Raw genomic sequence first — 12,608 nt, 5'->3', positions numbered from 1 at the left:
TTATTCCACGAAGGATAATTTTGACTGCTGTCCAGTGATCTACTCCTAGATCACTATTGTACTCCCTTGCCAAAATCAGTGTAGGGTATACAATAGATCTGGTACACAGCATGGCATACTTTATAGAACCTATGGCCAAGGCATAGGGAATGACTTTCATTCTCTTTCTATCTTCTGCCGTGGTCGGGCTTTGAGTCTTACTCAATTTCACACCTTGTAACACAGGCAAGAACTCTTTCTTTGACTGTTCTATTTTGAACTACTTCAAAATCTTGTTAAGGTATGTACTCATTGAAAAAACTTATCAAGCGTCTTGATCTATCTCTATAGATCTTGATGCTCAATATGTAAGCAGCTTCACCGAGGTCTTTCTTTGAAAAACTCCTTTCAAACACTCCTTTATGCTTTGCAGAATAATTCTACATTATTTGCGATCAACAATATGTCATTCACATATACTTATCGGAAATGCTGTAGTGCTCCTACTCACTTTCTTGTAAATACAGGCTTCACCGCAAGTCTGTATAAAACTATATCCTTTGATCAACTTATCAAAGCGTATATTCCAACTCCGAGATGCTTGCACCAGTCCATAGATGGATCGCTGGAGCTTGCATATTTTGTTAGCACTTTTAGGATTGACAAAACTTTCTGGTTGCATCATATACAACTCTTCTTTAATAAATCCATTAAGGAATGCAGTTTTGTTTATCCATTTGCCAGATTTCATAAAATGCGGCAATTGCTAACATGATTCAGACAGACTTAAGCATAGATACGAGTGAGAAACGCTCATCGTAGTCAACACCTTAAACTTGTCGAAAACCTTTTTGCGACAATTCTAGCTTTCTAGATAGTAACACTACTATCAGCGTCCGTCTTCCTCTTGAAGATCCATTTAATCTCAATGGCTCGCCGATCATTGGGCAAGTCAATCAAAGTCCATACTTTGTTCTCATACATGGATCTCATCTCAGATTTCATGGCCTCAAGCCATTTTGCGGAATCTGGGCTCACCATCGCTTCTTCATAGTTTGTAGGTTCGTCATGGTCTAGCAACATAACCTCCAGAACAGGATTACCGTACCACTCTGGTGCGGATCTTACTCTGGTTGACCTACGAGGTTTAGTAACAACTTGATCTGAAATTTCATGATCATCATCATTAACTTCCTCACTCATTGGTATAGTCGTCATAGGAACCGTTTTCTGTGATGAACTACTTTCCAATAAGCGATGAGGTACAGTTACCTCATCAAGTTCTACTTTCCTCCCACTCACTTCTTTCGAGAGAAACTCCTTCTCTAGAAAGGATCCATTCATAGCAACGAATGTCTTGCCTTCGGATCTGTGATAGAAGGTGTACCCAACTGTCTCCTTTGGGTATCCTATGAAGACACATTTCTCCGATTTGGGTTTGAGCTTATCAGGATGAAACCTTTTCACATAAGCATCGCAACCCCAAACTTTAAGAAACGACAACTTTGGTTTCTTGCCAAACCACAGTTCATAAGATGTTGTCTCAACGGATTTAGATGGTACCCTATTTACGTGAATGCAGCTGTCTCTAATGCATAACCCCAAAACATAGTGGTAGATCGGTAAGAGACATCATATATCGCACCATATCTAATAAAGTACGGTTACGATGTTCGGACACACCATTACACTGTGGTGTTCCAGGTGGCGTGAGTAGTGAAAGTATTTCACATTGTTTTAACTGAAGGCCAAACTCGTAACTCAAATACTCTTCTCCACGATCAGATCGTAGAAACTTTATTTTTCTTGTTACGATGATTTTCCACTTCACTCTGAAATTATATGAACTTTTCAAATGTTTCAGACTTCTGTTTCATTAAGTAGATATACCCATATCTGCTCAAATCATCTGTGAAGGTCAGAAAATAATGATACCTGCTACGAGCCTCAACATTCATCAGACCACATACATCTGTATGTATGATTTCCAACAAATCTGTTGCTCTCTCCATAGTTCCGGAGAACGGCGTTTTAGTCATCTTGCCCATGAGGCACGGTTCGCAAGCATCATGTGATTCGTAATCAAGTGATTCCAAAATCCCATCAGCATGGAGTTTCTTCATGCGCTTTACACCAATATGACCTAAACGGCAGTGCCACAAATAAGTTGCACTATCATTATTAACTTTGCATCATTTGGCTTCATTATTATGAATATGTGTATTACTACGATCGAGTTCCAACAAACCATTTTATTGGGTGTATGACCATAGAAGGTTTTATTCATGTAAACAGAACAACAATTATTCTCTAATTTAAATGAATAACCGTATTGCAAAAAACATGATCAAATCATATTCATGCTCAACGCAAACACAAAATAACACTTATTTAGTTTCAACACTAATCCCGAAAGTATAGGGAGTGTGCAATGATGATCATATCAATCTTGGAACTACTTCCAACACACATCGTCACCTCGCCTTTTACTAGTCTCTGTTTATTCTGCAACTCCCGTTTCGAGTTACTACTTTAGCAACTGAACGAGTATCAAATACCGAGGGCTTGCTATAAACACTAGTAAAGTACACATAAATAACATGTATATCCAATATACCTTTGTTCACTTTGCCATCCTTCTTATCCACCAAATAGTTGGGGTAGTTCCGCTTCCAGTGACCAGTCCCTTTGCAGTAGAAGCACTTAGTCTCAGGCTTAGGACCAGACTTAGGCTTCTTCACTTGAGCAGCAACTTGCTTGCCGTTCTTCTTGAAGTTCCCCTTCTTCCCTTTGCCCTTTTCTTGAAACTAGTGGTCTCATCAACCATCAACACTTGATGTTTTTCTTGATTTCTACCTTCGTCGATTTCAGCATCACGAAGAGCCCGGGAATTACTTTCGTCATCCCTTGCATACTATAGTTCATCACGAAGTTCTACTAACTTGGTGATGGTGACTAGAGAATTCTGTCAATCACTATTTTATGTGGAAGATTAACTCCCACTTGATTCAAGCGATTGTAGTACCCAGACAATCTGAGCACATGCTCACTGCTTGAGCTATTCTCCTCCATCTTTTAGCTATAGAACTTGTTGGAGACTTCATATCTCTCAACTCGGGTATTTGCTTGAAATATTAACTTCAACTCCTGGAACATCTCATATGGTCCATGACGTTCAAAACATCTTTGAAGTCCCGATTCTAAGCCGTTAAGCATGGTGCACTAAACTATCAAGTAGTCATCATATTGAGCTAGCCAAACGTTCATAACGTCTGCATCTGATCCTGCAATGGGTCTGTCACCTAGCGGTGCATCAAGGACATAACTCTTCTGTGCAACAATGACGATAATCCTCAGATCACGGATCCAATCCGCATCTTTGCTACTAACATCTTTCAACATAATTTTCTCTAGGAACATATCAAAAATAAACACAGGGAAGCAACAACGCGAGCTATTGATCTACAACATAATTTGCAAAAAATACTATCAGGACTAAGTTCATGATAAATTTAAGTTCAATTAATCATATTACTTAAGAACTCCCACTTATATAGACATCCCTCTAATCCTCTAAGTGATCACGTGATCCATATCAACTAAACCATGTCTGATCATCACGTGAGATGGAGTAGTTTCAACGGTGAACATCACTATGTTGATCATATCTACTATATGATTCACGCTCGACCTTTCGGTCTCCGTGATCTGAGGCCATATCTGCATATGTTAGGCTCGTCAAGTTTAACCTGAGTATTCCGTGTGTGCAACTGTTTTGCACCTGTTGTATTTGAACGTAGAGCCTATCACACCCGATCATCACGTGGTGTCTCAGCACGAAGAACTTTCGCAACGGTGCATACTCAGGGAGAACACTTTTATCTTGAAATTTTAGTGAGAGATCATTTTATAATGCTACCGTCAAACAAAGCAAGATAAGATGCGTAAAAGATAAACATCACATGCAATCAATATAAGTGATATGATATGGCCATCATCATCTTGTGCTTGTGATCTCCATCTCCGAAGCACCGTCATGATCACCATCGTCACCGGCGCGACACCTTGATCTCCATCGTAGCATCGTTGTCGTCTTGCCAACTATTGCTTTTACGACTATCGCTACCGCTTAGTGATAAAGTAAAACAATTACATGGCAATTGCATTTCATACAATAAAGCGACAACCATATGGCTCCTGCCAGTTGCCGATAACTCGGTTACAAAACATGATCATCTCATACAATAAAATATAGCATCATGTCTTGACCATACCACCTCACAACATGCCCTGCAAAAACAAGTTAGACGTCCTCTACTTTGTTGTTGCAAGTTTTACGTGGCTGCTAGGGGCTTAGCAAGAACCGTTCTTACCTACGCATCAAAACCACAACGATAGTTTGTCAAGTTGGTGCTGTTTTAACCTTCGCAAGAACCGGGCGTAGCCACACTCATTCAACTAAAGTGAGAGAGACAGACACCCGTCGGTCACCTTTAAGCAACGAGTGCTCGAATAGGTGAAACCAGTCTCGCGTAAGCGTACGCGTAATGTCGGTCCGGGCCGCTTCATCTCACAATGCCGCCGAACCAAAGTATGACATGCTGGTAAGCAGTATGACTTATATCGCCCACAACTCACTCGTGTTCTACTCGTGCATAGCATCAACGCATAAAACCAGGCTCGGATGGCACTGTTGGGGAACGTAGTAATTTCAAAAAAATTCCTACGCACACGCAAGATCATGGTGATGCATAGCAACGAGAGGGGAGAGTGTTGTCCACGTACCCTCGTAGACCGAAAGCGGAAGCGTTAACACAACGCGGTTGATGTAGTCGTACGTCTTCACGATCCGACCGATCAAGTACCGAACGGACGACACCTCCGAGTTCAGCACACGTTCAGCTCGATGACGTCCCTCGAACTCCGATCCAGCCGAGTGTTGAGGGAGAGTTTTGTTAGCACGACGGCGTGGTGACGATGATGATGTTCTACTGACGCAGGGCTTCGCCTAAGCTCCGCAACGATATTATCGAGGTGTAATATGGTGGAGGGGGGCACCGCACACGGCTAAAAGATCGTTGATCAATTGTTGTGTCCATGGGGTGCCCCCCTGCCCCCGTATATAAAGGAGCAAGGGGGAGGCGGCCGGCCAAGGGGAGAGGCGCGCCAAGGGGGGAGTCCTACTCCCACCGGGAGTAGGACTCCTACTTTCCTTGTTGGAGTAGGAAAAGGGAAGGGAGAAGGAGAAAGAAGGAAGGGGGCGCCCCCCCTCCCTAGTCCAATTCGGACTAGTCCATGGGGAGGGGTGCGGCCTCCCTTTGGGGCCTTTCTCTCCTTTCCCGTATGGCCCATTAAGGCCCAATACGAATTCCCGTAACTCTCCGGTACTCCAAAAAATACCCGAATCACTCGGAACCTTTCCGAAGTCCGAATATAGTAGTCCAATATATCGATCTTTACGTCTCGGCCATTTCGAGACTCCTCGTCATGTCCCCGATCTCATCCGGGACTCCGAACTCCTTCGGTACATCAACATACATAAACTCATAATAAAACTGTCATCGTAACGTTAAGCATGCGGACCCTACGGGTTCGAGAACTATGTAGACATGACCGAGACACCTCTCCGGTCAATAGCCAATAGCGGAACATGGATGCTCATATTGGTTCCCACATATTCTACGAAGATCTTTATCGGTCAGACCGCATAACAACATACGTTGTTCCCTTTGTCATCGGTATGTTATTTGCCCGAGATTCGATCGTCGGTATCTTTACTCGTTCCGTAATACATCATCCCGCAACTAACTCATTAGTCACAATGGTTGCAAGGCTTATAGTGATGTGTATTACTGAGTGGGCCCAGAGATACCTCTCCGACACTCGGAGTGACAAATCCTAATCTCGAAATACGCCAACCCAACAAGTACCTTTGGAGACACCTGTAGAGCACCTTTATAATCACCCAGTTACGTTGTGACGTTTGGTAGCACACAAAGTGTTCCTCCGGTAAACGGGAGTTTCATAATCTCATAGTCATAGGAACATGTATAAGTCATGAAGAAAGCAATAGCAACATACTAAACGATCGAGTGCTAAGCTAACGGAATGGGTCAAGTCAATCACGTCATTCTCCTAATGAGGTGATCCCGTTAATCAAAGGACAACTCATGTCTATGGCTAGGAAACATAACCATCTTTGATTAACGAGCTAGTCAAGTAGAGGCATACTAGTGACACTCTGTTTGTCTATGTATTCACACATGTATTATGTTTCCGGTTAATACAATTCTAGCATGAATAATAAACATTTATCATGATATAAGGAAATAAATAATACTTTATTATTGCCTCTAGGGCATATTTCCTTCACTAACTTCCTTCCGCTTTATTGATTTTGAATTGTCAAGTAAAACCGACAAGAAAAAGCAATAAAATTCTCTCTTCAGAACTCATTCATTCATGATACTGACAATCACTACTTTGATGTAAGGCAAACACATGATACCAGGATGGAATATGTATGAAAAATAGGACGGCATGGCATGTTCACAACTGTTTGTGTAAACTAAGCAGAAACCATTCCAACAAATAAGAAGCAATGCAAGCTACACACCACATGAAAGATGCAACCAATATGACTCTACCAAGTTAAAAGCGTCCCATCATAAATGGAATTTCAACAAATTAGAATCAGCGCATGCTATAAATCATATGAAAGATGCAACTAATATCGCACTGCATATACTAGTCTCGTCATATTGATTGATGCGGGATATAAAAAAACAATAGTTTTATGTAAGGACATGCTTAATAGACAGATGTACTATGTACTAAATACAGGAAGGCATGTCACATTAACAGGTATAATGTATAAGCTAAGCAGAATATCACATGCAGTTTAACCAGATTGGAAGAATTACAATCTAGACACCATATGCAACATGCAACCACATATCACGCTGCCAAGTTAGAGCAAGCACCTGTGCTGCTAGTGTAGGGGAAATGCGGTAATCAACTACAGAGCTACGTTCACTATCTTCATCTAGCCTTGCTGTCTCTTGAGAATCATGTCGGGAGGCTGACGCTGCATTCTTTAAATGAGGAGTAGTCCAGTTACGTGACTGCCTCATCATAAGTGATTGATGAGGGATACACAAGAACATTAGTTTGATGTAAGAACATGGTTAATACACAGATGTACTAGTATGTACCAAAAACAGAAAGGCATGTCATATTCAAAGGTATAATGTGTAAGCTAAGCAGATGCTATTTAACCAAATTGGAAACCATACAAGCTAGACATCCGGATGGAGTGGTGAGCATGATCATCTAGGACCTGAGAGCCTGGTGGGAGGCGGGCTGCTTCGTCACCATCGCGGCTTTTTAGTTGGCTTCCACGTGATGCCTGTCTTTGCTGGGCTTGTCACTGGCTCGGCCAGTGCCCTGACTAGCTATTTGTCTTCTGTTTCTCACGGGATGGTGGTTCATGTAAAAAAATATCTTTCCTTATCTTAATAAAGACCGACTTCGGCCTTTCGAATACAAGCTAGATACCATATGGAACATGCAACCACATATGACACCGCGAAGTTAAAGCAAGCACCTGGGATGGTGGTTCATTGCGAGCGAGGTCATCAACTCCAGTGCTACGTTTACCATCTCCATCTGCTGACACTGCACCCTTTATAGCGCTGTAACATGCCGTGCTTACCCGCGTAGAAAGCTGGAGCAACTTCTCTCTTTTCTTTTCTGCTTCTCTCGAGGCAGACTCTGAAATACCCTTGCATAAAAACACAATAGTGATAGTATGGGTGAAGTGTGTGCAGAACTAGTGCACTGTAAAAGTAGCAGATAGCAGGTGGTTGAAAAATAAACGACAGGAGACATATGATAGCTCTACAACATTGCATGGCAAACAAAATTAGATTCTACTCCGTATGATTTTGTAATATATAAGCACAGGAAATGCATGTACTCCTCCAGCACACCACCACATGTGGTCATATCAAGATAACAGTCGACTGAAAATAAATAGGTCAGTCGATTTTTTAATGAACCGTCCGATCTATAAGGAACGGGCACATGGCCTTCGTCTACCTCCCGCCAGTCACTATTGACGATCTTTCTCGAACCGCCAACGACCACCGGCACAGACCCCTGCCTCCGCCGCCCCGCCCTCCCCTCGACCTCACACCATCGCCGTGCTTGGTAGCGCCCCCAGACCATCCCTTTAATCCCGGCCGACCTCCAGATCGGGCGCCAGTAGCTCTAGGCCCCACACGACCCTAAGATAAACACGGAGGCGCTGGTTCCCCGGTGTAATAGGCAGATTAGCGTCTGTTACGCCGGGGAATGCTTCCGTTAATTGGGAATCAACTGACCAGGAATTGAAATTCATGGGGGCGACGGACCTCTAGCTAAGGTGAAATAGTATATGAGGAGAAACCTTGTGCATCGCGAGTTACTAGGAACATCTAGTATCAAGAAGAAGCGGTCAACTAGTGTCTTCTGTGGGATGAATACCGTGCAAGCAGACACATAAGATTTGCATGAATAAGGGAAGAGGAGTACCCTTATCGGTTGCCAGTGTGGTCTCCTCCATATGTTGCGGCGATCTTCTTTTGTCTCCCGGGGGAACCGGTGTTTTGGAGAACCGTGGATCCTTCGACAAACCCATGGCAAAATTGTTGATTGTGTTGCCGTGGCCGTATATCGGCGGAGGGGAAGCAGATCCGAGGCGGTGAATGACGGCGTAGCAGGAACAGCTCTGGTGCGGTGGAGGGTGGCGAAGTTGGAGCGGCAGCGGTGAGGCGCAGGACGGCGTGGTTGAACTGGCTCCAGGTGCTCTAAAAGTAAGCCCCCAGCACATTCACGCATGTTTCATCTTTCTCTCGCGATATATACAGTGCGATCATTGTATTTGAAGCGAAAGCACGATACGTACATTGGACTTCAGAATCCGCTCATTATGGTCACCATTTACGTTTTGTGGTTATTGCAGTCACGGGCTCACCATACAACTCTGTATTTGCTTAAGACACGACTAGTTGACCAGTTAAACGCTCCACGTGGCACCTCTACTGTTGCATCACATTATCTCACTACCATCGGGCCCACCTGTCGGCTTGTATCTACTCTACATCTAAACTCTTATAAAATATAAAATACACTCTCATAAAAAACAGAGTTGGTGATGATGGTGTGCCTGCCATCCTGCAATATAGGCCGTCCGATTTATATCTGACGGATAGGAAAGAAACTATGACAATTTTGCAAAAAGGTACCCACACACCTCTCCACATTTGCAAATAAGGCCTTCCCTCGTTCATCCTTTTCACTCACAAGATAAACTAGTCATACAAATGCATCTTGATGTTACGTGCAACGCACGGGCATCTTGCTAGTAAGAATGAAAACAAACGACAAAAAATATTGGACGGTGGTTCGAAGTCATGACCGCGAGCACAGCGGACAAGGTGGCCTTGTATTGGTATGCTGAGCCGTCTGTTTTAACACACAGGAGCTGGTGTGGTGATTATACACACACGCACGCATGCACACGAACTGCATGCACGCAACACTCACATGAACACATGCACCCATGCACGCACGCAACACTCACACGTACACACGCAGCCACGCACGCACGCAACACTCACACGCACACACGCACGCATGCATGCACACACCAGTACACCACACGACCAACACACGCTCTCACGCTCAAGTGCTCAACCTCCACGTGCATGCGCACACATCAGGCCCTGACAGACACATACACAACCAGGTGATTCCCGCGCACGGGTTGGAGTCTTGTCGTGCCTGCGTAAATTTGTGTTTACCTGACCTTTTCCCTATGCGAACTGACAGGTGGGACCCACAAGGAACGTGGTCAATTTACCTAGTCAAGATGGTGCCATGCAGACCATTTGGCCGGTCAATAGAGTGCAATCCGATGCTGAACCGTGAGCAAGTGACCTTATAATCATTGCAAAACATATATAGTGACCGTAATCAGCTTATTCTGAAGTTCGGTGAATGTATTACGGTTTCTCTGTAGGCCCTCCAAAACTACATCTCTACACGTTCTCGCATGTTACATCTAACAACTATGCAATACAGCACTACTACTACACTCTAACACAATAAATCATATGTGTTTTAAGGTTTTACTAGATATCATATTGTTACTTAATTATTCAGTTTGCATACATTAAAATTGCCTTTGAAATGTATGGCCAGTATAATATCCCGCGCGGGAAAAATCCCGCCCTTTCCTGTTTAATCGGGTTTGTATCGATGGATCATGCGAAACAGCAAAACTATAGTACTATACAGTACAAGTGACAGTTCACTAGGCCGTCGTGTCGTGTACTCCTCCGTCGTAAAAGTGGAGCGCTCACTTTCATAAATCTTCTAGTCCCTTTCGCCGACATGTGGGACATCAAGCTACCGGGTCCACGTGCCATACCGGAATACAGTGCAGAGCAGCCGGGGTGAAGCACCCAGTCATGGCACCGGCGTAGTAATGAGCAATGAGGCGTCAAATCACAAAGCTGCACCTTTCCCGTAGTTAAGTTGGAGGGGCGAAGTAATATTGCTAAAAAAAGAAGTTGGAGGGACGAAGCAACCATCATTTCACTCGTTGCTAAATCCGCTTCTCCCTCATCTTCTTCAAGTTAACCACGTGTTGCTTCTGCCGTTGTTCTGCCTCATGTAGGACGCGGATCGTCTTGGTAAAGCACTGACACATGGGACCGCATGTTAGCAAACTGCCAAGACAACGTCCTCTAAAAATAAGAAACCTCCCCCGCCATCCGCGGTGCAAAATCACCTCCTTTTTACTAATCTGGATTCTATATTTTTTTGGATCAATATAATTGAGATTTGTACAGATAGCACATAGGAGCAAAACCAAGTGGTACGGTTAAGGGCATCCACAATGTGTAGCCAAATGTGAAAATAGCTTTTGGCATCGTGGGAACCATTGTGGACGGTGTTGCCAAAGCCAAAAGGATGGAACCGAAGCTCCCTGATTGATTGATTGAAGGAATAGAAAAATGCAACGTCTCTCCTCTTTCTCCCGTGCTTGGACGCATGTACAGTATAGAGCACAGAGTCTACTCCCCTGTCCCTTCTATCACAAATCACAAAGCAGTGCGGCGTCAAATCACAAAGCACGGACGAAGCAACCATCATTTCACTGTTCGCTGACTCCGCTTCTCCATTGTCTTCTTCGAGAAACCATCTCACCGCACTAAGCTGGATGAACAACGCTATTGTGTACGAGTAGTACTAGTACATTTACGCGTCCTTTGGTTCAACGGACTTCCTGGATGCAAATAAGGCGGTTGTCTCGGCTTGCAGGCGGCACTTGCGAATGACTTACCGTGGTCTCCCTCAATGGTGTTCTCCGTCGAACGCACTTCACCAAACCACAACGTTCGAGATATCGTCGACGTCACCACAATGGAGAAGGAAGTCAAAGATAGTTACTACCTCCATTTTTTTGTACACAAGGCCAGTATATCAAAATTACAATTTGCAAAAGGTCACTAACACTAATCGAGGCAAAATTGATGGGGTTTGCCTCGTACTAGCAACCAATGACATTAATATCCCCTGCATGCATGCGGAAGTGAGAAGGTTAGTTTGCATGGCGCTGCATTAATCAAGCGATGTGGAGTGAGATGGTTAGCTCTGTGGGCTTTGGAGAAAAAAATACGCATTAATTGACACGTGAAACGAGGACTTGTATCGATTAATCCCGCGAAGGAAAACCCCACCTTTCTTTTTTAACACTAGTACTCCTAGTACGTAGTACATACTTATCCGGTTTGGGTCTAGGCCTTGCATTGTCATACTTCGCCACACATTTTTGCCAAGCTTGCCTAAAGTTTTCAAAATGAAAAGGAGGTACACTTGCGCATGGCTGTCGCGGTTGCACCGCACCCTCACACGGTCGCTCCTGCACGCCGCGGTCGCACTGCACCCTCACACAGTCGCTCCTGCACGCCGCAAACCCAACCAAGGGAACGCACCCTCACTGACACATGCTGTCGCATGTGAACAAACCAAACTCAGCCATCCTACCGCTGACACATAATTTTCGTTCATAGAGTATGTTTATCCAACCGCATGTTGGGGAGTATCCGTACGGCCTGTGCGGTGGTCTGTTGGGGAAGAAGAAGAGGTGAGGAAGAAGGGTTAGGAGACGTAGGATATTCATCCAACCGCCTGAAATGGTAGACACACCCAAGTCAGGCGACTTGCATAACAATATATGTTTTTAGACAGCAAAAGATCCATAAAAACAACAACATAAAGAAAAACTATCACTGCTCGCGAAACGAGACGGCCTCGTCGTCTTTGTCTGCCTGCGCGAACCAGCCGTAGCTGCTGACGTGTGTCTCCGCACCGTGGTTGTCCTCAGCCTCCAGCTACTCGTTCACGCGGAGCGTGCGGGCGCTCTGCACGGACGAGAGCACCGCCCGGTTCAAGTCGAGGACGTCCGGTTCCGCCTGCAGGAGGGCCTCGATGGCAGCGGCATCCGCGCGCTCCGCGTCGAGTCGAGCCTCTGCCGCCCGGTTCAAGTCCAGGACGTCCAGTTCCGCCTACAGGAGGGC

Source organism: Triticum aestivum, chromosome 2D, assembly GCF_018294505.1.
Source record: "Triticum aestivum cultivar Chinese Spring chromosome 2D, IWGSC CS RefSeq v2.1, whole genome shotgun sequence".
Taxonomy (NCBI): Eukaryota; Viridiplantae; Streptophyta; class Magnoliopsida; order Poales; family Poaceae; genus Triticum; species Triticum aestivum.
The sequence above is the reverse complement of the archived record's forward strand: the minus strand, read 5'-3'. Positions refer to the sequence as shown.